Source organism: Silene latifolia, chromosome 9 (assembly GCF_048544455.1).
Source record: "Silene latifolia isolate original U9 population chromosome 9, ASM4854445v1, whole genome shotgun sequence".
Taxonomy (NCBI): Eukaryota; Viridiplantae; Streptophyta; class Magnoliopsida; order Caryophyllales; family Caryophyllaceae; genus Silene; species Silene latifolia.
This window is the reverse complement of record NC_133534.1, coordinates 50,264,788-50,288,346: the sequence shown is the minus strand read 5'-3', so window position 1 is coordinate 50,288,346 and position 23,559 is coordinate 50,264,788.

Sequence of the window (23,559 nt, the reverse complement as noted above, 5' to 3'; positions counted from 1 at the left end):
CCTGTCAATCAGGATAATAACTCTTGGACTAAACCCTATTATGATTGGTTTCTCCGAGGAATACTGCCTCAGGGCAGACATGAGGCAAGGGCCTTTAAAATTAGAGCTTCAACTTAGGCTATCATCAATAGCACTTTGTTCAAGAGATCGCAGGCTGGACCCTACCTGAGATGCTTGGAGCCTGATGAAGCCAAACTAGTATTTCAAGAAATACACGATGGACACTGTGGCAACCACAAAGGAGGAAAGAGCTTGGCAAGTAAAGTTCTCAGGACAGGCTACTACTGGCCTACACTGAGGGCTGACTGCCTGGAATACTCTTCAAAATGCGAAGCCTGCCAAATTCATGCACCAATCATACATCAGCCATCTGAACTCCTCCATTTAATTTCCGCACCCTGGCCGTTCATAAAGTGGGGCATGGATATTGTGGGAAAACTGCCCGTAGCTCCAAGACAAAAAGTATTCATGTTGGCTATGACTGATTACTTCTCCAAATGGATTGAGGCTGACTCTTTCAGGCAATTAACTAAAAAAGAAGTAATATCCTTCATCAGGACAAACATCATTTGCAGATATGGAGTCCCATCAGAAATAGTATGTGATATTGGAACTCAATTTGTGGGGAAAAGGACCCAAGCATTTTGCCAAGAATGGAATATCAACCTGGTAACGTCAACCCCTGGATATCCAAAAGCCAATGGCCAAGCTGAATCAAGCAATAAGGTAGTTATAAGCTGCCTAAAAAAGAAGCTAAAAAGAAGACGAGGCAAATGGGCTGAAGAACTTCCATTAGTACTATGGGCAGACAGGACAACTCTAAAGACATCAACAGGCCAAACACCTTACTCTATGGTGTACGGCTGTGAAGCTGTCATTCCCGCAGAAGTACGAGTACCAACATTTAGATACAGCCTGAATAACGTTGAAGCAAATAGAGATCTAATGCAAGATAACCTGGTTCTAACAGAAGAGTTAAGAGATGCTGCCAAGATCAGGATGGCATCATATCAACAAGCAGTTGCCAGGACTTACAACAAAAATGTCAAAATCAGAGTCTTTAAAGAAGGAGACCTCGTTTTACGAAAAGTTTTTCCAAATAAAAAAGAAAAAGCGAAGAGTGGCCCCCCCCATATGGGAAGGCCCTTACCTAATTGACTCAATTGTTGGACAAGGAGCGTACATGCTCCAAACACTAGAAGGAGAGATGATCCCCAGATCCTGGAATGTAACCCATTTAAAATTATTCCATATGTAAAGATCAGATCGTGCCACAATCAGGTATAAATTCAATCACTACTCAACCTGACATGCTACCTGAGAAACTACGTGTTTTACATGCTTTGTATGCAACTTATATCTATATATTCAACTAACCCATTTATTTTACTTCTTGAATCCTGAACAATTATACATGATAAATGATTATATGCATAAATATTCAGGATTGAGGGCTACTCTACTATATATTTCTGAAACAAAATTTTGCACTTGATCGTGCCCGACGAGTTGGTAACCACCACCAGATACAGTAAATGTCAGGACCAATCAGGCATGAAATAATTGCCTGACCTGACTAGGTTTACTGCCACGGATTACAACCGGCTGGACACAGCAAGACAGGTGTAAGGGTGTTCTCTCCCAACCACTTAGTCTAAATGCCCTCCTGACAGGCCGAATACCAAGCCCTCCAGCTAGGCAGGGGACATAAGCCCTCCTGACAGGCCGGTTTTCCCACCCATTCAACCATTATAGCAAAAAACTATACTTGGTTGAATTACTCATGAAATAACAGGATAAAACAAAAATGATGTGCAGGATGACTAAACAGGCCCAACAGGATGAAACTCACAGACCCAAGCAAAGTCAAAAGCAAAATTAGCCAAAAAAGGCCACCATGCCTACATTAATAAAGCCTTTACCCCCTGGGGCAAAGGCACCAAAATATTCATAAAGGCCAGGGATAGTCTCCCTGACCTGGATAAAGACAGAAAAAAGAAAAATTGTTCGTCCAGGGACATCCCCCCTGGATGGGCAAAATACCAACTAAAAAATCAAATTACTGCTTCTCCTTAGAAACAGTACCACTACTTCCACCCTTGGCCAGGTCAACATCAACATCCTGCTCCCCTGGAGAGTCCACCTCTTGTTCATTTCCCATATTATGCGAGTCGGGATACTTTGAAGCGGAAAAGCCATCTCACCTTCAGGGTTCCATTTCGCCCGCCTCGACAGCTCGACATCGGCGCCCTCTCCCTTAATATAGAAATAGAGGGAAGCATCATCTAACTTGAACCCCAGGTCATCCCTCTCCTGGGTGAGCTCCTCATTTCTGTCCAAAGCTTCCTGCAAAAGCCGCTTGCTTGAATCTGCCTCAGCCTTAGCAGCATCTCTCTCAGCCTACGCCCTCACCAAGTCAGCAGCTTTAACAGCCTGGTCAGCTCGTGCAAAATCCAGCTCAGACTTCAGCCTATCATAATCTGATCTCATCAGATCAATCATGGCTACCAAAGAAGTAGCCTGATAGGCGTTATGGAGACAGGTCGCAGCACCCTGACCAAAAACAGGAAGAAGAGTATGAATAATATACCCCAATAATAAAAACTACCCAAACAAAACACACATAAAAATTGTTCCAGCCTACCTCCCTTACAACAGCCAAGGCACCTGCCAAGAGGCTAACTGAATAATCCACTGAAGCAACCGTCTGAGTAGCAGTCTCAACAGGGTCAAGGGTGAGTATGACATCTGATCTAGAAGTAGCGTAATCCCTGATTTTCACCCTAGCAGCCTCCATATTGTTTACCTTGGCTTTCACTTCCCTGGCCGGGGCAGAAATGTCATCATCTTCAATTTTCCTTTTTTGGGCTGCTGAACTTGTTTCAGCAGGGGCAGTAGGTACAATGGTGACCTTGGGAGTAGCAGATTGTTCAGTCAAATCTATAATAGGTTCAGCATCTCCGCTTCCCTAGGAGCCTTCCTCCTTGATCGCAGCCAGCCTGGCTGAAAGGTCAGCCATACCAAATCTGGCAAGGCGAGTAGATGACCTGGTGGCTACAACACGAAATACTATATTAGCAATATAAACCAAACATTATTAGGAAGCCATAGTAAAAAGAAAAGATAAATTAAGATAGACTTACTACCTGAGGTAGTGACACTAACAGCCCCAGAAGGTTTAGCCACCCTGGCAGCACCATCAGCCTTCAAGCAATGAGGAAGGTGGCCAACCCCACAATAGAGAGGCCAAGACCTCTCCAAAGGAGGAGTAGCAAGGAAAGCAGAAATATTGGCAGTGGGATACTCAGTCTCAGTAACCCAATCATCAACTGCACGCATAAAAGGTATAACTCTGGCATGAATTTCATTTTATTTTTCACTAACAAGTAAAACATGCAGGACAGAAGAAAAATTAAGAAACTCACCAGCAACACAAGCTTCATGATTCAAATACGCCAGGTCAGGACCCACAGAATTGGTCCTGACAAACATGTACCCAGCAGCCCAGCCTTTATCATGGCCGCTATCCATATTGCTCAAAAGAGGAGTAGTAGAAGCCCTGACCTTAAAACTTATACGGCCAGGACTATTGGTTTTGACAGCATAACAAGCCTTAAGATAGTCAAGGGAAAAAGAAATATTGTGCTTTTTACAGAGGTACTCAACGGAACACACAACCTTCCACACCATAGGCATCAGCTGATAAGATGGAACACCAATCTCCTTGATAACCTCAACCATAAGAGGGGAAAAGGGAAGCTTACAACCTGCCTTGAAAGCCCAGTCATGAATACAGAACCAACCAGAACAAGCCTAGTCGGCCCTGATAGGATAATTCTCAGGGATCCAGACTTCAGTATCAGCAGGGGTGATTCCCTTATCCTTCAGCACCTTCTCAAACTCAGGCTTCAAACGGTTTGCAAGAGACTGATCCTCATTTAAAGCCTTCGTAGTCTTGAATTGGAAGTCACCATGAAATATTGAGATCATCTCCAATGGAGAATCACTCGGCTTGCTGACCGTGGAAGGTTGAGCAGCAGAAGAACTAGGCAAATTCTCAGAAGAAGTTCCCTCTGGATTCTGGGAAGGAGGGGTTACAGGAGTCGCTGCCCTGGTAGACTTCTTTTTTGCGGCCATTGTTGAAAGAATTATGAAGATTAATTGAAGATTGAAGAACTGAGAATTAAGGAAACCAGAGAGAAAGATTATTAAGGGAAGAATAAGAAAGATTACTTTGATGAAGTTTAACTGAATGAAGCAAGCGGGTATTTATAGTGGAGTAAATTAGGGTTTCAACCGCAAAAGAGATGGATAATCATTAAGGAAGTTGCAGTAAAGCCTACACGCGTCATAAACTGCAGTAAAATAGCCGTTACAAGAACTAACTAGGCATAAGTTAACCGTTGAGTAATCTTTCTGAGAATAAGGATATATCCTCATTTTTTCATCCTGACACACTGAAAATAAGGAGATAAGAGGCAATTGTTAGGCCTGGAAATCCGCAGACATCCCTGATCAGTATCTCATCTTGACCTGACTATCAGGTTGTCAGGGTGTTGGAGCTTGTGTCCTCCACAAATTAGTGTGATAACATTTATAAATCTCTTATAGGTTCACAAGGGTATACTTCGTATTTTAACAGTTGATTAACGATTACTTAATAACGGTTGGCTTGCTAGAAAGTTTGACGTTATTATCATACTGATGGCGGTGATCAACTGGTCCCTAAAAGTCACACCTAAAGGATGTGTTTGAGAGATGTGATTGTATGAAAATATAATCACATTGATGCCTGACTAAAAGGTTAGTCCATGTATTTGACTAAACAGTTGGTCAATGTGTTGATGAGACGATTATTTAATTTAATTAAATAATATTAGCTGAGACGAAAAATAAGCACAATTCGTAAATTGAATATAATATGTTATATTTAATTAATGTATATAATGTTAGCTTGAACGAATTAAGATGTTAATTCGTAATTAAACGTAATCGGTTATATTTACTTAGCTAATTATAAATATGCGATATTTATGTTTAAAGTATATATATTATACATGATTGTCATTATAAATTATTACAAACCGAAATTAATAAATCGACTGGAAGCTGTTGTGTGTAGACTTAGTAATATGGAATAAAATAAGTGACAATTTATAATAATACACATTTTTATACATTTCAGATAACAACTTAAAATAAGGAGATTTTTCTCCTTATTTGTGGTTGGAGCCACTTGGTCAAACCGAGTAAAAAGAACAGAAAAAAATCTCCCTTTTCTTTCTCTTATTTCGGTTATAATAAGGGATAAAGGGATTCATTTTCTAACCTAATTGATTTTTAACCTAGCATTCTCTCATCAAACAAAACACAACAAAACCCTAAAATTAATTAGTGAATTTTGGGGGATCGATTCTAGCAAAATCAAAAGGGCATTTCTCATATCATCTTGGGTGCAACGATTAGGCAAATATCAATTTTGATATTGTTCTTAGGCCATCTTTGCAAGGACCAAAGGTTGATTCTTAATCCCTATTCTATTTTGTTTATGCAATTCATTTATGACTAGTTTTCATAGATTATAATTTCGTTATAATCCTTAATTTTATGGGAAGTATACCGATATTTCCTACACAGGGTATCAGGACACATGAAGATAGGCGCCAGGCCATGGAGAGGACAACGGTCAAAATATCAGGACGATATCAGACCAGGAGCTCATATTATAAACGGAATATATGTGTAGCATTGAATGAAAAGATCTCGCAGTAAATGCAGTAATTAAGGGAGAAATATTGACAATTATTATGGGCAATTATGGAGAATAATCCGCATTAATTCTAGCATCAGGCAGCTGTTCAAGTGAAGCTTATATAAAGAATACTTTGAAGACATTTGCAACACATCGTCTACACAAGAAGAAGCATATATCCACATACACAATACTTAGAGAAATATAAACATTGTCGTTGTCAAATAATTATTCTCCCAATTACATAGTGAAATCCTCTCCTGGCTTGGTGCTCGTGGTTTTTCCCCATTTAAGAGGTTTCCACGTACAAAATTCTTTGTCTTATTATTGTTGTTGTTATTACACTTACGGCTTTATATTTTAACCCTGACCAACAAACCACTTAGAGCTAGTTAACCGCACACGACTCTATCCTGACCTGATTTTGCCTTGCACAAAATACACCCAAAACAAGAGTGCTGGAGGAGGAGGACGAGGCTTTCCGCGATCTTATCAGAGGAACTCTTTGCAAACTCCGAGTCAGAGTTGTAAGACCATAACCCCGAATTAGACCTCTCTAATTAGGTTATCAAAATTCTTTAATTTAGAAATCGTTGGATCTATCTAATATGCATGTAATATATAAGCCTTTTAAAGAAAAAAGATGAGAAAAATTTTTTTCCTTACATTGAGAATGGTAATATTGGGCACAACTAAGATCACCATCTTGGTTGTTCTTGAGATATTCAATATATGGCAAGATCCTCCATAAATCCAAGCCTCCAAAGAAGAAAGCCTTATCTCAAATTGCACCAAAGAACTTACCCAAAACCTTACAAATATTAATTAGATATATTGTAAGATTACCCTTGAAATAATACTAATACTTAGTAAAAATTATTAGATATGTAATACTAACTCTTAGTATGTGATTTCTAATATTTTGGTTTTTACAGAGTTCAACACTTTTTTATTTTTCTCCGTATGCAAAGATGAGATAAAGTGGAGAAATGAACAATGAATGTGTTATGCTAAGAAGGGAGGCAGGAAGGGGAGTCATAAGAGAGGGAGTTGGATTGTGTTATTTTTTGCCCAATAAATTGATGCATAGAATAGACAAGAAGCAATAGGAAGTGGACACCCAATAGAATTTGGTGGTGCATAATAATTTTTTCTCATGCACAATTATCTATAATCACACGCCCCAATGCCCATTTACCGGTCCATATTGGTTCTTATATTTGTCGCACAAATACGTGTAATTTTTATTTAAACATCGTTTTATGTTTAAATGCTTCCCAATTAATTTCGTCTAAAACACTCCGTAAATATACGTGTACAGCTACACATATATATTTTATGTACCAATACTAATCACATTAGTCAATTAGTACTAATTTAACAATTAACCGTTTAATCATTAATTCCCGTCTCAGTTAATTTATTATTCAATTATCGCATAATTAAATAACAATTTCCGCGCCTCGAGTTCACAACTCGATATCTCTATAAATTAAATTAATCGACTAACTCTTAGTCAATTTATCAAGGGACTAATTAAACTGTATCACATACAATTAATTAGTTTTCTTGTTGGGGCTCGTTCCTTTAGGTGTGACTGAAAGGGATCAGCTTAACACCGCCGTCTCATGACAGTAATGTCAAACCCTAGTTGGCCAACCGTTACCGATATACATTGATCAACTGACTAGTATTGCCAATGAATATCACATGCATATTTCTTAATGAGATTTAATGTGACCACGCACTATTGTGGAGGACAACTACTCCAACAATCTACCACTTGTCCGAGACAAGTAGTGCGATGATTATAACACACAATTATGGATAACTCCTTATCCCAACAATATCCTGCTTGTACTATACAAGGGTGTGTTACCGATTCTCTTGTCCGTCTTAATAACAATCTCCCACTCAATATAAGGTGTCTTTCAGGTCGCACTTGCACATGAACATATCGTGAGCGGTTTTCTTGATCGGGAGTGTGACTGCAAGACCGGAAAAATCTACCACAGATTACTTCCGAGCGTGGCCACACATTTCCCAGTCACAACTCCTCGAGTGGCCTATAGATGTATAAACCCAACGTGGGTGGACAATTCCTGTCTACCCTATCTATCCTTTTGCACAATATAGATCACCATGACCCAGTAGATGCCCTTTGGCCTCCTTTCACGGCACGACCTAGGACAAAAATCAAAGTCACTCGAAAACTGCACTGGCTAAGATAATAGTCTCCAGTTTGAAGAATCGACTCATAGGAATATCATAAAAGTCCCAGCCATGACCAGGCGTCTGCAATAGATCTAAGGGACTCTATATATGTCACTGGCCGGTAAAGTGTCCCACAGTCTGCCTATGTAAACGACTAGTTATCTCTATGACCTTATGGTGCTTAACCCACCATCAATCGACTTACAATCTAGTCACTCCGAGACGTCACCTCATTAAGTAACTAGGGGCTAATAAAATGTTCATCCTATTCACTTGAATTGGAGTTCAACATTGTCTCCACAACCAATTCGATAAACAAGATATTAAATGTTTTCAGTCAAAACCGAATAATTGTGTTCTTGAAGAGACTCAAACAACGAATGCGATCATCACTTATGTAAATATTAATACTCTATCCAATATTTACATAACGATCTTCAACAATTAAGGTATACTCCTCAATCACATTGAGATGACATAACCATCATGTCTACCTTATGCCAACGGCTTTGGTTAGAGGATTAGCAACAGTTGCATCACTCTAATTTCCATTGCTATTTTTCTTTGTTCTATGTAATCTTTTTATCACATAGAACCTTTCCGAGTACATGTCTAAACAAGTTTTAGACTCTGGGTCTAAAGCCAGTCAAACACTCCCACTGTTATCACAGTCTATCGGGAGACGATATTCGGTTAACAGAACTACTCTAGTTCCATTAAACTCCGGATATCTACTGTTTCTTTTACAACATCGGATGTTGTAATGTACTTAGCTTTCGTTCATGATTTGTACCTATAACACTTATACACACACATCCTTCATATGACATCTTTTATGTATGATTCCTTATACAAATATGTATAACTCCTTATACATATTATTTTTTATGCACATAACACTTTTACATGCTAACCATTCCTTAACTAGCCCCATAACATCTTATAAGCATAGGAATGTTATCGTGTAACCCTTTTACACGAAATTCATAAATTCCTCAAAACTACAAGAGTATATCCTTAGTGCTTCTCAAGTACTCAAGGATGCTCTTGATAATCATATAGTGACACTCACTAGGAAATGATTGGTAATGACTTCTCATATTCTCAATATGATAAGTCCCGACGAGAGCAGCTTTTAGCATATTTAATAGATCCTGCAGCGGAAGCAAAAGAGAACATATTTGCGATCAACAACTTGAACGAGTCAAGAATCTTATCACATAAGTCTCTTGACTAAAATGCTAATATCCATTGAGATCTATCTCATTAGATCTGGATATTTAAGATGCGCCATGCTACTCTCAAGTATTCACCCGAGAATATTTCTAGTCACTAATATGTCAAATACATATTTAGACTAAGAAACTCACCTTAGCTCCCACTAAACTCCATGTACCATCATGGTACCTCGATAACTCGAGTAATACCATTCTGATTAATGACATGATTGAACCCAAGGTTCCAACTCTATGACGTATATAAGATCACAAAACGGATCTTTCAAGCATGCTAGGCTTCTTAGCATTGATAAGATCAACAAAACTTCTCCCTTCATGAGATTCATTCAAGGAGAAGGTTTTATTATCCTCTTGCCGAATCTCATCCTTATGAGAGGCTATATTGCTAAGGACATACGAATTGATAAAGGCATTTGGGTTGTCACAAACTCTCTGTAACCAACTCAAAATTGAAACATCTTATGTAACCTTTATGACAAGATCAAGGTAACCTAATTTGGTGCAAAGATCTCGCCCCAAATCAAGTCTAGAAAACATCTCATGTTTCCTTCCTTATCACATCTTGTGCAAGAAGACTAATTCGAATTGCATGGTGTCACGCCATCACATAGAGTTCATACTATAGAAAAACCTTTGATGAGGGTTGAAGATTCATTACTTTCGAAAAGTAACGCAATATTATCGCAAAATTATCTCCTTATAACCACTGAGCCTCAATAAAGAACGTCTTCTTGCATTGTACTCAGTTTATGGGTCTTGGACTTCCGTAAGTTCAAAATTTCTCCCACTCTGTCTTTCAGAAAATAAAAATCTTTCTAAAAAGACAGCATTACGAGCCACAAACTCTTTGCTCTCGTTTTGGAGGAGTAAAAACCAAGTGGTTCAACTTTGAAAAACCCTCACAAATACATAAATTGGTTCTGAACATAAATATTTATGGTCCCAAATGTATAAAAAATGGCAAGTTAGGGACCCTCCCTATCCATATCTCATGTGGAGTCATTTAGGCTATTATAGTCGGGTTTTATACTTTTAGTGAGAAAATAGCTAACAAAATTGCGAAAAAACCTCAAACTATATCTCATAAAGTTCGGTTTATCTTCTTGACTACACCATACTCTATGGTGTCTGTTTGGGCCAAAATTCACTATTTGGCCTAAGCTACGTGGCACGAGACGAGTGGGTATTAATTAAGAAAATGGACCCATGTCATACATGGGGGAGTCGGGCCCACGGACCGAAGGAATAAAAACTCGGCTTGGACTAAGATATCAACAAGACCACGAGTGAGATAAGATAGTCCAAATTGTTACCAAATTCTGTATAAGGAAAGTCCAAATTGATACCAAACTCTACCTTGAGGAACAAGGCAACTAAGTGGGAAACCCTAATAAACCCATTAGGGTTTATTCACTATAAATACAACGAAGCAAGGAAGAGAAGGGATATATATCCATTCAGCAAAAAAGACAACTAAACCTAAACCTATAATGACGGCTTACCTCCACTTCGCTCGTCAGAACTACGCACCATAGACCACCATTCATTCATATACAATATCATCTCACCATAATTATGTAATCATTATTCAATGATTACCCAATCATTACCCTCATGAATACCACATTCCAATCTAACCTACGTACAAACAGTACGAACCCACAAATAGCCACTGACATCCGATTAACATTCCACTTGACTCGTATACACTTCAGAAAGATTATTCGTTATCAGATCCGACCCGCTATATATTGTACTTGTACTTCAATTATCAAATAGTGGAATATTGGCGGGATACCGACTCCCCCCGCGGTTGTTTCCCACATCGGGTTTTCCGCATCACGAAAATCTCTTTTGTCATTATTCCTTTATTTTGCCCTTTATATTATTTACATCATTATTTCATCATATGTCACATATAATTTAACCCCCCGATACGAGGCTAAAAAGAGTAGGTCACTTTAACCCCTAACGAGATAAAAGATCGTGTTTTGACAGTTTTTGACCAAAACAGTTTGGCGCCCACCGTGGGGCATGGTGATCGATTTCTATAGCCAGGTTGTCATCAAGTCAATCTCCGGTGCCATGTCTGCTAGCGAGTGAGATCTCATCGCTATTTATGGAGTCAGCAGTAGATCTGCTCCCCGGAAGTTATTCGGAAACCAGCAGCAGATCAGCTTCCTGTGATCCGCCAGAAGTCTTGCAGCAGATATGCTTCCTGGGATCCTCCAAGAAGTCAGCAGTAGATCTTCTCCCCGGAAGTTATTCGGAAGCCAACAGCAGATCAGCTTCCTGGGATCTTCCAGAAGTCAGCAGTAGATTTGCTCCCCAGAAGTTATCCGGAAGCTAGCAGCAGAACAGCTTCTTGGGATCCTTCAGAAGTCTCGTAGCAGATCTGCTCCCTGAAGTCCTACCAGAGCCCTGCAGCAGATCTTGCCCCCAAAATTTCTTCAAACGCCCGAGTCTGGAAGCAGATCTGGCAACAGAACTTCCTTCAAACGCCTGAGTCTAGCAGCAGATCTGATCCCCGAAATTCCTTCAGACGCCTGAGTCTGGAAGCAGATCTTCCTTCAGACGCCTGAGTCTGGCAGCAAATCTGGTTCCCGGAATTCCTTCAGACGCCTGAGTCTGGTAGCAGGTCTGGTCCCCGACAGACGCCTGAGTCCGGCATCAGATCTGGTCCCTGGAATTGCTTCAGATGTCTACAGCAGACCTACTCCCTGGAATTGCTTCAGATGCCTGCAGCAGACCTGCTCCCTGGAATTGCTTCAGATGCCTGCAGCAGACACGCTCCCTAGAATTCATCCAGATGCTTGCAGCAGAACTGCTCCCCAGAGTTCCTCTGGAGTCCTACAACAGATCTGGTTCCTAGATTTCCACCAGCCTCTATCAGAGCAGGAATGATCAATCCACTAGAAATCAGCAACAGTGTATCAGCATTTAGTGTACAGACATCAGGTGGACTAGCATGAATGTTCAGTACAGGGTCGCAGACTGAAACATATCAGGCTGACAGGCAGATCAGGAGTTCAGGACCTCAAGAATCTATGGCCCAGATAGGCAGATCCCTGAGGAGCTAGTCACCAGACTACAACCTGGAGGCCCAACATACAACCACCCTTTATGCTGATCAGACTGCAGGCTACGTCAGGTAACACCTTATCTTTTGATTCTGTTAAAGCTAAAATTCTCCTCATTGCAGGAATTTCAGCCACCAGGAATCAGAATGACAATCTGGAGCCATTGTCGCCCAACTCTAGTAATCAGTAACCCCGGAGAACATATCTCCACAGGAATGTCATCGCGGAGGTAACATCTTCGGTATTGTTCCATCTGTCCTTAACCCTCTTGCAGGACTTGTAAACCTGGTGGAGTGACAACTCCAAAATCTAAGGAACATAACCAGCAACACCGTAAGACAAATAAATAATGCTAGAGAGTTTTCAATACGAATAAGGTAACCTGGACCTGCTATCACGTGGGGGCAAGGTCCAGTAAAATAGGCTCCACAAATCAGGTTTTACCCTCTACACTTCCTATTTGTCCTAGAGTAGTATACGTGATAACAGGTGGATCAAAACTGTGCGACCTAACATAGTAAGCAGCAAAAAAGGTATGACACAGAAACAAAAAAAGATCTCCTAAAGTCCTCCTACAGAGTCAGCCGTGGGAATATGCCACCTGTCACATTTGACGAGGTAGATGCTCATGACACTCAGGGGCATCACCATGATGCTCTCATCATAACATCGTACATAGAAATTACACCATGAGAAAAATCCTAGTGGTTACAGTAAACTCAGTCAACCTGGGTAAGCTGGACCCAGAACTAACAGTGCTGACAGGTTTAAAGTATACAGGTAATCTTCTTCAACAATTTATTAAATTTCATAAAACTAACATGGATTGTTTCGTTTGGTCCCATGATGATATGATAGGAACCAGACAAAATATAGCCAGCAGGCTAGACCTAGCCAAGACAAAAATAATCAGAATGCTGACCCCAACAACTCCAGGCAACTGTCACCCTCATAGGGTCGGTAGCCAGCAGTAATCAGTTTGTACGACGAGTCTCCTACCCAGGCTAGAACTCGAGAAACATCACAAAACAAAACAAAGCAAAACAGAAAGAGCCAAGCCCCGAAACTGACAAACAAAAGTCCAACAAGCTAGGGGAGAGATCTATCTAACAAGATCCTTTTTTCAGCAGCTGTAATACCAGCTCCACCATCCAATTATGTTTGATCCCTTCTTGCAAGAACTAGCTCTGGCTCAGGGACATCAGCAGCCTCAGCAGCATTTTAAGGGAGCCGACCTCATTAACATCCAGAATCAGGTCCCCAGCACGCTGAGATCTAGCATAATAAGGAAGTCTCGACCATCTGCCTCCTCTAAAATTCAGGAAGCAGGAGGAACCAGAATTGGAAATTCAGGAAGCAGGAAGCTAGAAGTATGAAGTAGGAAGCAGGAAGCATGATGCAAGAGGGAGCAGAGTCGAAAATTGAGGAGGCAGGAAGCAATCAGCAGGAAGAAGTCAGCGGAAAGTAGTCAGCAGACACCAGAACGGCAACCTGGATTAGTTGTCCCAGCAACCGTTTCAGCTAGCGACCCAGGCAGCCAGAATCTAGCAGCAGCTTGGACAGGGAGCATCACCTAGGAGCTAGAAGCGAGAGGGGGAAGATGCAGGTTATTTTACGGCATACTTGGGAGGCGCCAAAAGCTCGATTGGGCGGAGAAGCATAAAAGACATTCACGAAACTGACACACTATCTGAGCACACCACCTCTGCTGTCCAAACCAGAACCAGAAGAATCCTGGTCCCCATACCAATTAGTGGCTGAGACAATAGCCAATGTCGTGCTGGAAGCCAGAATATTACTTCATTAAGTCTCTGCATCCTGCAGAGACCATGTACACATCACTTGGAAAACTGGTTCTTGCACATGTTATAGCCTTCTATAAATTGCGTTCTTATTTTCAGTCTAGTAATGTTCATGTGCTAACTGACTACCTCATGAAAGCTATTATGAGTAAACTATAGATATCAGGAGGGATGACCAACTGAACGACACATCTAAGTGCTTACAACATGAAATCTGAACCTCGGACGACCATTAAGTCATAGACCATGGTAGACTCTGTACCTAATTTAGTCCATCACCCCCAACCTAGAGGGAGACACGGGGCCTATAGTTGAACGTAGCGCACTTGTAGGGCCACCAATATAAGGGGAACAAGAGTAGGTCTGGTACCTACGAGGGAAGCAAGACAGGCACCTGAGAAAGTCAGGCACCTGAAGAAGCCAGGTACCTGATCGTTCGAGCTCGTAGCGGACCTGAAAGTCAGACATCTGAAAGTCTGACACCTGCCAGTTAGACGCCTGAAAGTCTGACGTCTGCCACTCAGACACCTGAAAGTCTGGCGCCTGAAAATCTGACATCTGAAAAAGTCGGGCACCTAAAAAGATCAGAAACCAGGCAGGTCCCCGGTCGGTAACCAGAACCTTGTTGCAGACCCCCTCACAACCCTGGGGGTAGCACTCAACCCAGGTATCTTATCAACCATACTCATCATTTTATATCCTACAATTAATGGTAAGCAAAAGAAAGAAGATTCATTTTCATAGGCACATACGTTGCTCCTAAGGTAGCTTATCAATTCGTGATCTCATTATAATATTTATATTTTGTATAACTACTACCTTGATCGTCGGAGGGTCATTGGCTATTCCATCTGCCAGCCCTAGCAGAAATATTTCTTGCAGGACCATCATTAAACTCTCCTGCCAGCAGAAGTGGTCACACGGGCTCCAGAACCTGCCACTCTCCCCTAGATCAAATGGAGCGTCCTCCTGCGAAATGCAGGGCGCATAACGTAGAATGCTGCCTACAGCAAACTTTTTGCCTGCATAAACAGCCTTCTTGCATGCAGATCAGGCCATCCAGCCAGCAGGACAGGTCGCTCTGCCAACAAACTTTATGCCTGCAGAAATAGCCTTCTTGCATGCAGATCAGGCCACCAAGCCAGCAGGACAGGTCGCTCCGCCAGCAGCTTGCAGATCACCTTGCTTGTAGGATACTCCGCCTCCTGATGAGTATCAGAGAGCTCTGCCAGCAGGATCCCAGTGACAGGCGTCTGATCCTCAACAAGATCCCAATTTCTGGCGTCTGATCCCCAACATCTGCCCGACATCTGGCAGTACATAAAAGTTCCTAGCGCCCTGAATATGCAGGAGACAGGCAGCAGCCAGAATGCTGCAGAACACCTTCTTACATCAGCTTCCTCAAGCGAAAAACCACAGCAATACATGCTGCCATCAGCCAGGTCCCTTGGGAACCAGAACATGAAATAATAAATGACGAACAGAAGTGCATGTCCTCCACACTCAAGCTTTGAAAATCACGCAGGGGGCAAAGAATACATATTTCGCATGGCAGCCAGAAACAAGCAGTCCAATGGACAAGCTGACTGACTATTGAGAACCTGAAGCAAAAGCTGAAAGAAACTGGGGGCAGAAACTCAAAGAGCAGTTTAAACACCCTTCAGCCTGGTGGTTGGACGAGAGGCAGTAATACCACCAGAGGTTCTGGTTCCCACCCACAGGTATGAATATATGAAAGGGGAACAAGACTAGGTGGAGTTGACCGCGCAGAGCAAATCAGCAAAGGACAATACAGTTACCTTGAAGGTGTACAACCAGCTAAACAGGCATACAATCCCTTGAAGGTTTACAACCACCTAAACAGGCGTACAAGCCCTTGAAGGTGTACAACCACCTAAACAGGCATACAAGCCCTTGAAGGTGTATAACCACCTAGACAGGCATATGGCCCCTGCATTCATTCAAAAACAAGCCCTTGAAGGTGTACAACCACTTAAACATGCATACAAGCCCTTGAAGGTGTACAACCACCTAGAGAGGCATAAGGAGCGCAGGGATTTATGAGAAACCAGGATCCTTCAACGTTCCACTGGTCCTAGAATGACGATAAACTTACCTAAGATACGCCCCTGTTGGCTTTAAACATGATGAACCCACCTTGCGTCATGAACAAGGTTAAGTAGTCAAATGCGGCATATGTCTAAATCAACCATTGGGCTGACACGACAACTAGCTAAGTCTAAATCAACCTTCTCAGGTTGACACGACGGGTCTAAATCAAACTCTCAGGTTGACACGGACACCTCTATCCAGAATGCGGCATATGTCTAAATCAGCCCCTTGGGTTGACACAACAGCTAGCTAGGTCTAAATCAGTCCCTTGGGTTGACACGACTACCTCCAGTCTAAATCTGCTCCTTGGGCAGACACGACAAGCAATATATTTGAAAACACTTACCAAGACTTGCATCTTACAAAGTCAAGTCCCCAAAATATTTCAACAGTCCTAGAACGATGATAAACTTACCTAAGGTACGTCCTAAAATGACTTAACACTTACTCCTACCCCCTGGCCAGGGGCAGGTATATTTATCATCCTTCAAAACATGTCTTGTCCCCGCAGACAAAGACAAAACATATAGGCATGGTTGATATTGCATTCACAGCATACTATAGCCCCTATCATACATTAGAGGGTCCTCGCATGCACATGCATTGCATTACTGACATTTTGCAGGTATCACTTACATGACAAGTGCACAATAAACATGTGCCAACTACCAGACTCACCCTTGGTGACAAGATAACAGGATGGTAAGGGTAGGTGGAAACTATTCCTCCTGAGCAGCAATCAGCAAGATCCCAGTGTCAGACATCTGCTCCCCAGCATCTGCCAGTAGGATCCCAGCATCAGCCACCTGGTCCCTAGTGTCAAGCATCTGCTCTCTGACATCCGCCAGTAGGATTCCAACACCAGCCGTCTGGTTCCCAGCATCAGCCATCTGGTTCCCAGCATCAGCCATCTGGTCCCCAGAGTCAGCCATCTGGTTTCCAGCATCAGCCGTCTGGTCCCCAGAGTTAGCCGTCTGGTTTCCGGCATCAGCCGTCTGGTTCCCAGCATCAGCCGTCTGGTCCCCAGAGTCAGCCATCTGGTTCCCATCATCAGTCGTCTGGTTCCCAACGTTAGCCATCTGGTCCCCAATGTCAGTCGTCTGGTTCCCAACGTTAGCCATCTGGTCCCCAATGTCAGCCGTCTGGTCCCTAGAGTCAGCCATCTGGTCCCCAGCGTCAGCCAACAATGTCCGCCTTCGGGAACCCAACGTCCATCATCAGAATCTTGGCGTCCACTATGTTGAGCTGAGCACCCTTCAGTAGAAATCCGCCTGAAATCCGCTTGCTGGCAAAATATGCTAGCAGAAATCTACAAGTCGGCATCTTCAGAACATCAGCTTGCAGATTAGCAGAATTAAGGAATGACAGAAATCAGTCTGCCAGAACAACGGAGTATGGTTCAGCAGAAACGAGTAGATCATGGCACCAGAATTATGGGTACAGAACATGGATGCAGAATTATCTCAAATATATCTACCAGGAGTCATACCTAGCAGGCTGACAGCAGCCTGCTCCATCGTAGTCTTAACAGTCTGCTCAGGCAGAAGTTCCGCAGTATATCCTAGCAGAGTCTCAGTAGTCTGTTCCAGTACAATTCCAGCAGAGTTATAACATCCTTCTCTAGCAGAGTTTCAGTGCCATCTTCCAGCAGAATGACAACATCTTTTTCCAGCAAACTCTCAGTGGTTGAATCCAGAAGCATAGCAGCTGTTTGTTCCAGTAGCAGAATGACAATACCAGAAAGAATCTGAAGAGTCAATTTCCCTCCTCAACGAAGCTGAGACGCGAAATTGGGAGCAAACTGTTTGGGTCAAAATTCACTATTTGGCCTAAGCTACGTGGCACGAGACGAGTGGGTAATTAATTAAGAAAATGGACCCATATCATACATGGGGGAGTCGGGCCCACGGACCGAAGGAAGAAGAACTCGGCTTGGACTGAGATATCGACAAGACCACGAGTGAGATAAGGAAGTCCAAATTGTTACCAAATTCTGAATAAGGAAAGTCCAAATTGATACCAAACTCTACCTTGAAAAACAAGGCAACTAAGTGGAAAACCCTAATAAACCCACTAGGGTTTATTCACTATAAATATAAGGAAGCAAGGAAGAGAAGGGATATATATTCATTCAGCAAAAAAGACAACTAAACCTAAACCTATAATGACGGTTTACCTCCGCTTCGCTCGTCAGAACTACGCACCATAGACCACCATTCATTCATATACAATATAATCCCACCATAATTATGTAATAATTATTCAATGATTACCCAATCATTACCCTCATGAATACCACATTCAAATCTAACCTACGTACAAACAGTACGAACCCACAAATAGCCACTGACATCCGATTAATACTCCGTCTAACTCGCGTACGCTTCGGACAGATTATTCGGTATCAGATCCGACCCGCTATATATTGTACTTGTACTCCAATTATCAAATAGTGGAATATTGGCAGGATACCGACTCCCCCGCGGTTGTTTCGCACATCGGGTTTTCTGCGTCACCAAAATCTCTTGTGTCATCATTCCTTTATTTTGCCCTTTACATTATTTACATCTTTATTTCGTCATAAGTCACATATAATTTAACCCCGCGATACGAGGCTAAAAAGAGTAGGTCACTTTAACCCCTAACGAGATAAAATATCGTGTTTTGACAGTTTTTGACCAAAACAGTGTCCCTAGGAGAAGGTATATGTGAACTGGTTAACAATCTTCTTAGTGATCATCAAGGTCATTACTTGATATTACCCATTTGACCTTCAAAGTCATTACTTTGAAATTTCCGATCAACATTTTTGATCTTGTTGTGCTTTTGGTTTACTACTTCATTTTGAAAATATTACATGTTTCAAAAAATCACTTTTATGTCTTATTAAATAGATACGAAATTTTCATATCTACTTAACATTACGGTAAAAGTAACGAAGTATATATAACCTACTATTGGCCTTACACATCCATATGTATATGGTCAATCACCTCACTATTTGTGTTTCTTTTCTGCAAAAGAAAACATAATTTATGCACACACACCATAAGATTCTCAATCAAATGGTTGTTCGATGTGCTTATTGTTTACTCATTTAAACGAATTTACTTAGGTTTGATCAATCGGGTTCACCGGATTAGAGACTTTAAAATCTACAAGATAGTATAATATTTAGTTTTCATGATGAATGTAAAATACCTCTAACTTGAGTGGCCTAAACCAACCACCAAGTTATCATAGGAGTAGGTACAACCTTTGTTTTAAATCACATGAGTGATGCCTTCTATGTATAAACATAGATGATTACATTCTTTTAAAACCAAATTTAGGTACATTTGTCCCTATCGAAATCATTGCTACTCTAGCTTTATTTCGATACAAAAAATGTCCTATGCTAGACGTCTGACGCTTTATCAATTAATATAAACTTCTTTACAAAAAAATGACCCATACTTGGTATCTCATACCAAGATAGTGGAACTAGCTTATCCTTTGAGTAGATGTCTCTTTCAACTTTGTCCTATCGCATACATCTAGGGTTGCTTCTTCTTAACTCCCACTCACTTTCACATTCCTCTTTGCTTCAACAAGCAAAAATGAATCTCATGAAGACCTCTCTTCATGTCATTCGTGATATTTTATACCCTTAGAAAGAGTAAATTACTATAAAGTGAGTGCAACATGTGGCAAAATCTCAACTTCTTGCAAAATTGGACTACCTAACCGTTCAATTGTCATCATATGCCTAAACTCTTTAGCGAATAAACAATCGATTTGGCCTTTCTCGAAGTGAGCCATATGACGGTATCATATTTGAGTATTCTATGTGTTTTTGAAAACTCTTTTTGCAAACTTTTGAATTACTCTTGAGTAATTAAATCTAATATGTCATCATCATGACGGAGGTGTCACTTTCGAAATCAAGACACTCTTGATAAAATGTGACTCCCATTTAAACTCGTAATAAGAGTTTGCTACATGAAACCCCTTTTTTTAATATGTATGGACATTAAGTTGTAGAATAATCGCAAAAAAAAAAAAAAAAAAAAATCGTTGTAAGCTTATGTAGGTGAATTGGTAAATCATATTTCCAATCATTGCTACCAAATTCCTTCAAAGAAACCGCTTTCTATGAAAGAACGAAACGAATATAATAAATAGAGGATGAAATGCACGATGTTATAGAAAATACATTTATGAATATGAACAAAAAATAGGAAAAATTAACATTCAATGTTATTGATACCTATCGAAGTGAGTACCAAAAATAATATTTATAAATTCCAAACTACAACTAGCAAGCGGTAGTAAGGGTCGATCCGCAGGGAGGTAGGGAGATAATAGTTGCTTTTAATTTTAGTCTAAAGGTAACAGTTTGAGGGGTTTTGGATTGAAGTAAATCTAAGTCTAAATGCATAAACTAAATAAGCAATAAATGTAATAAAGAAGGTAATGATAGAAGAAATGCTAAGACGGTCGGTTCACTATAGCTGCGATGGCACAAAATCCTAGGTAAGTCTGAAATAAAGTCATGTAGATGGGTAAATAACAAGTCCTCTCAGTCCAAGTTAACTAGTAGCTCCTTTCGGCCTATGCTACTAGCTCCTAAGTCTCACTAATGCTAGCTCTCGCACTGAAAAGTGATTCTTAAAGCCTAAATTACCTGTCTTTCGATCTTGGCAATTTAGTCGTTCTAATTCATTAATTATTTCCCTCCCCTATCTCTCGATCTTAATGGGTTGGTCAATACTAAGCATCTAACAGGTCCCCTCTCGGTCTCGTTGTCAAATATTGCAATTAATAAATTAAAACGGTGCTAATCATACACGCGTCAGTCGATCGACCACTATAGGCAGTCGATCGACCAACTGGCACAGTCGATCGACCAGAGAAGCCAGTCGATCGACCAATGCCCTAATTCAGGTCGCCTAATTCTACGCCATCTACGCTATAGATCCCCTACATCCTAGCACAAGGTAATTTAGCTACTCATACTTGTGATAAAAACAACAATGAAATTAACGAACAAAGATATTGAATGCATGATTAAACTAACGAAACAAGCAATTAACATGAGACGATAAATTGGCTTTTGGGAAACTACTCTAACAATTCTAAACTATGAACGAGATAAAGCAGTAAACTGAAATTGGAATAAAGAAATACCGAACGGAATTGCAGAGAAAGGAAGAATCCGAAAAGCAAGAATGAAAGCAGATTGTATTCGAACAATTATGCCCTAATGCTAAACTCAATATATAACCCTAATAAATTTGATGATAAAGACTGAATAAAAACTCTATCGTTATTCTGAAAACTAAGGTTGTTATATAGGAATAATCCTGCGTAACCTTTATTCCTAAACCTAATCACAATGGGCTTTGGAATTCTCGATCTTTTAACTTGCGCATCAGCTCGTGGGGTGGTCGATCGACCACTTGTACCAGTCGATCGACCAAGAGTGTTGTTCAGAATTGCATTCTGACGATTCCTGCAGCGCGCACCGATCTTAAAACAGCTGCCATTTCTTCGTCACTTGGTCAAATCAGGCGTTCTATGCGGCGTTGGAAAGCTAAGAGGATAAGCTTTCACCTCCAATTGGAATCACTTGATTATCAGGTTTAGAACTCGAGATATGGCCATCTGAATAAGGCTACAATGTCGAGAAGCATTCTGACAGTCTATAGACCATGTAGGTCAGTCTATAGACCACTGTAGCTGGTAATCCGCTTTTAAACTCTCGCAAATATATCTTTCAGGCCTTGAAATGCGCACCAAGTTCACTTCTCGAGCTTTCCCTTCATGTCAAATGCCATGCTAAACACTTTGGGACGGATTTGGCTCATTATCTACTCAATTCCGCAATAACCTGCAATATTACATAAAAAGGCGGAAGTCGACGAAAAGGGGCAAATAGTAGAATAAACTACTAATAATAGACATAAAATGCGTGGAAATAAAGATGTAAAACATCATATTATAGACACGCATCAAACTTCCCCAAACCAAACCTTTGCTTGTCCCCAAGCAAACTAAATGCAAAACTAAATCTTGATAGAAAGGAGCAAAACATGGACAAACTGAAAACCGTCTACTTAAACCAATTTAATGCTTATGGATCAACTACTTACAGCGTAATGTAAAGCAAACGAATTTATGCATATTCCAAAAAGATGTTGAACTTTTGACCTTGCAAGACTTTCAAAATTGGACTCTCCCGGGTCAAGCTTCTCTCAACAAAGCAAATGGTAAGCAAATATATGTGTTAGAGAGAAGGAAATAAGAGTCCCTCACCTAAACTACGACCGACATAATTGTGCATGCAATATAGTATGATAAGTAATTCCAGCTACCGTGCACATACATTCCAACCAATCATAGTCCATTACATGCCGAATACTTGCAAAGATATGGATAAGTGAGGCTATGGGTAAGAAAAGGCAAAACGATATGGGAATGAGAGGGAAATAGCCAAGCTAGCATCCTATCAAACCGAATAAATACATCCACTTCTAACTCAATGAAATAAGCTCAAATGCCTTAATGAATTAGGCAAACACTTCACTAATCCAAATAACACTCCTCATAAAATATAAAGCAAACATAGGAGTAAACTTTTTCCCTTTTTTTTCTTTGCCGTTTCTTTTTCTTTTGTTTTCCTTTTTTTCCGTTTTTTATTTTTCGGCAGTCACTATTTTTCAATTTTCTTTTTTCATTTTCTTTTCTCCTTCATTCATTACCAACTTCATAGAGTGCAAATCGAGCCAAAATTGATACAATACAACGAATACCACTAAAACTACTAAACTAGCTCAGCAAAGGGTAGGCTTAGTTTATGGATTGTAGCTAAAGGGTCAACTGGCAATTTTTGGCTAATGTGGAGCTAATGGGTAAAATGAATAAAAGGGATTTTCGCAAGCATTATCCAAACATGCAATACCAACCACTAATCCGAATGTATGCAGGCAAAAAGAAATTAAATGTCATACTTGTGCAAATTAATGTTACACGATATTCAGGGAGTAACTACTCACAATCCTAAATGAGACTGGTCATGAATGACACCAGTTTATAAGACTCTAATTCCTTAGAAAGTTTTGTAGTTTGCCAAAATTTCAAGTCAAGTCTAATTGTTCAACAAATTTTGAAACGAAATTCGAGATATTGCAAAAACTTTTGCTAAAAGATGTGATAAAATGCAGGGTTTAAGCAAATGACAACTATCAGTAATGAATACTCCAATCTGACTCAACCTAATATGCAAAATAAACGTGATATTTTTGAATTTTTAAAATTTTTGAATTTTTTTTTGTTGTATATATAAGAGAAATGAAATAACAATGCAAACTAAAATGCAA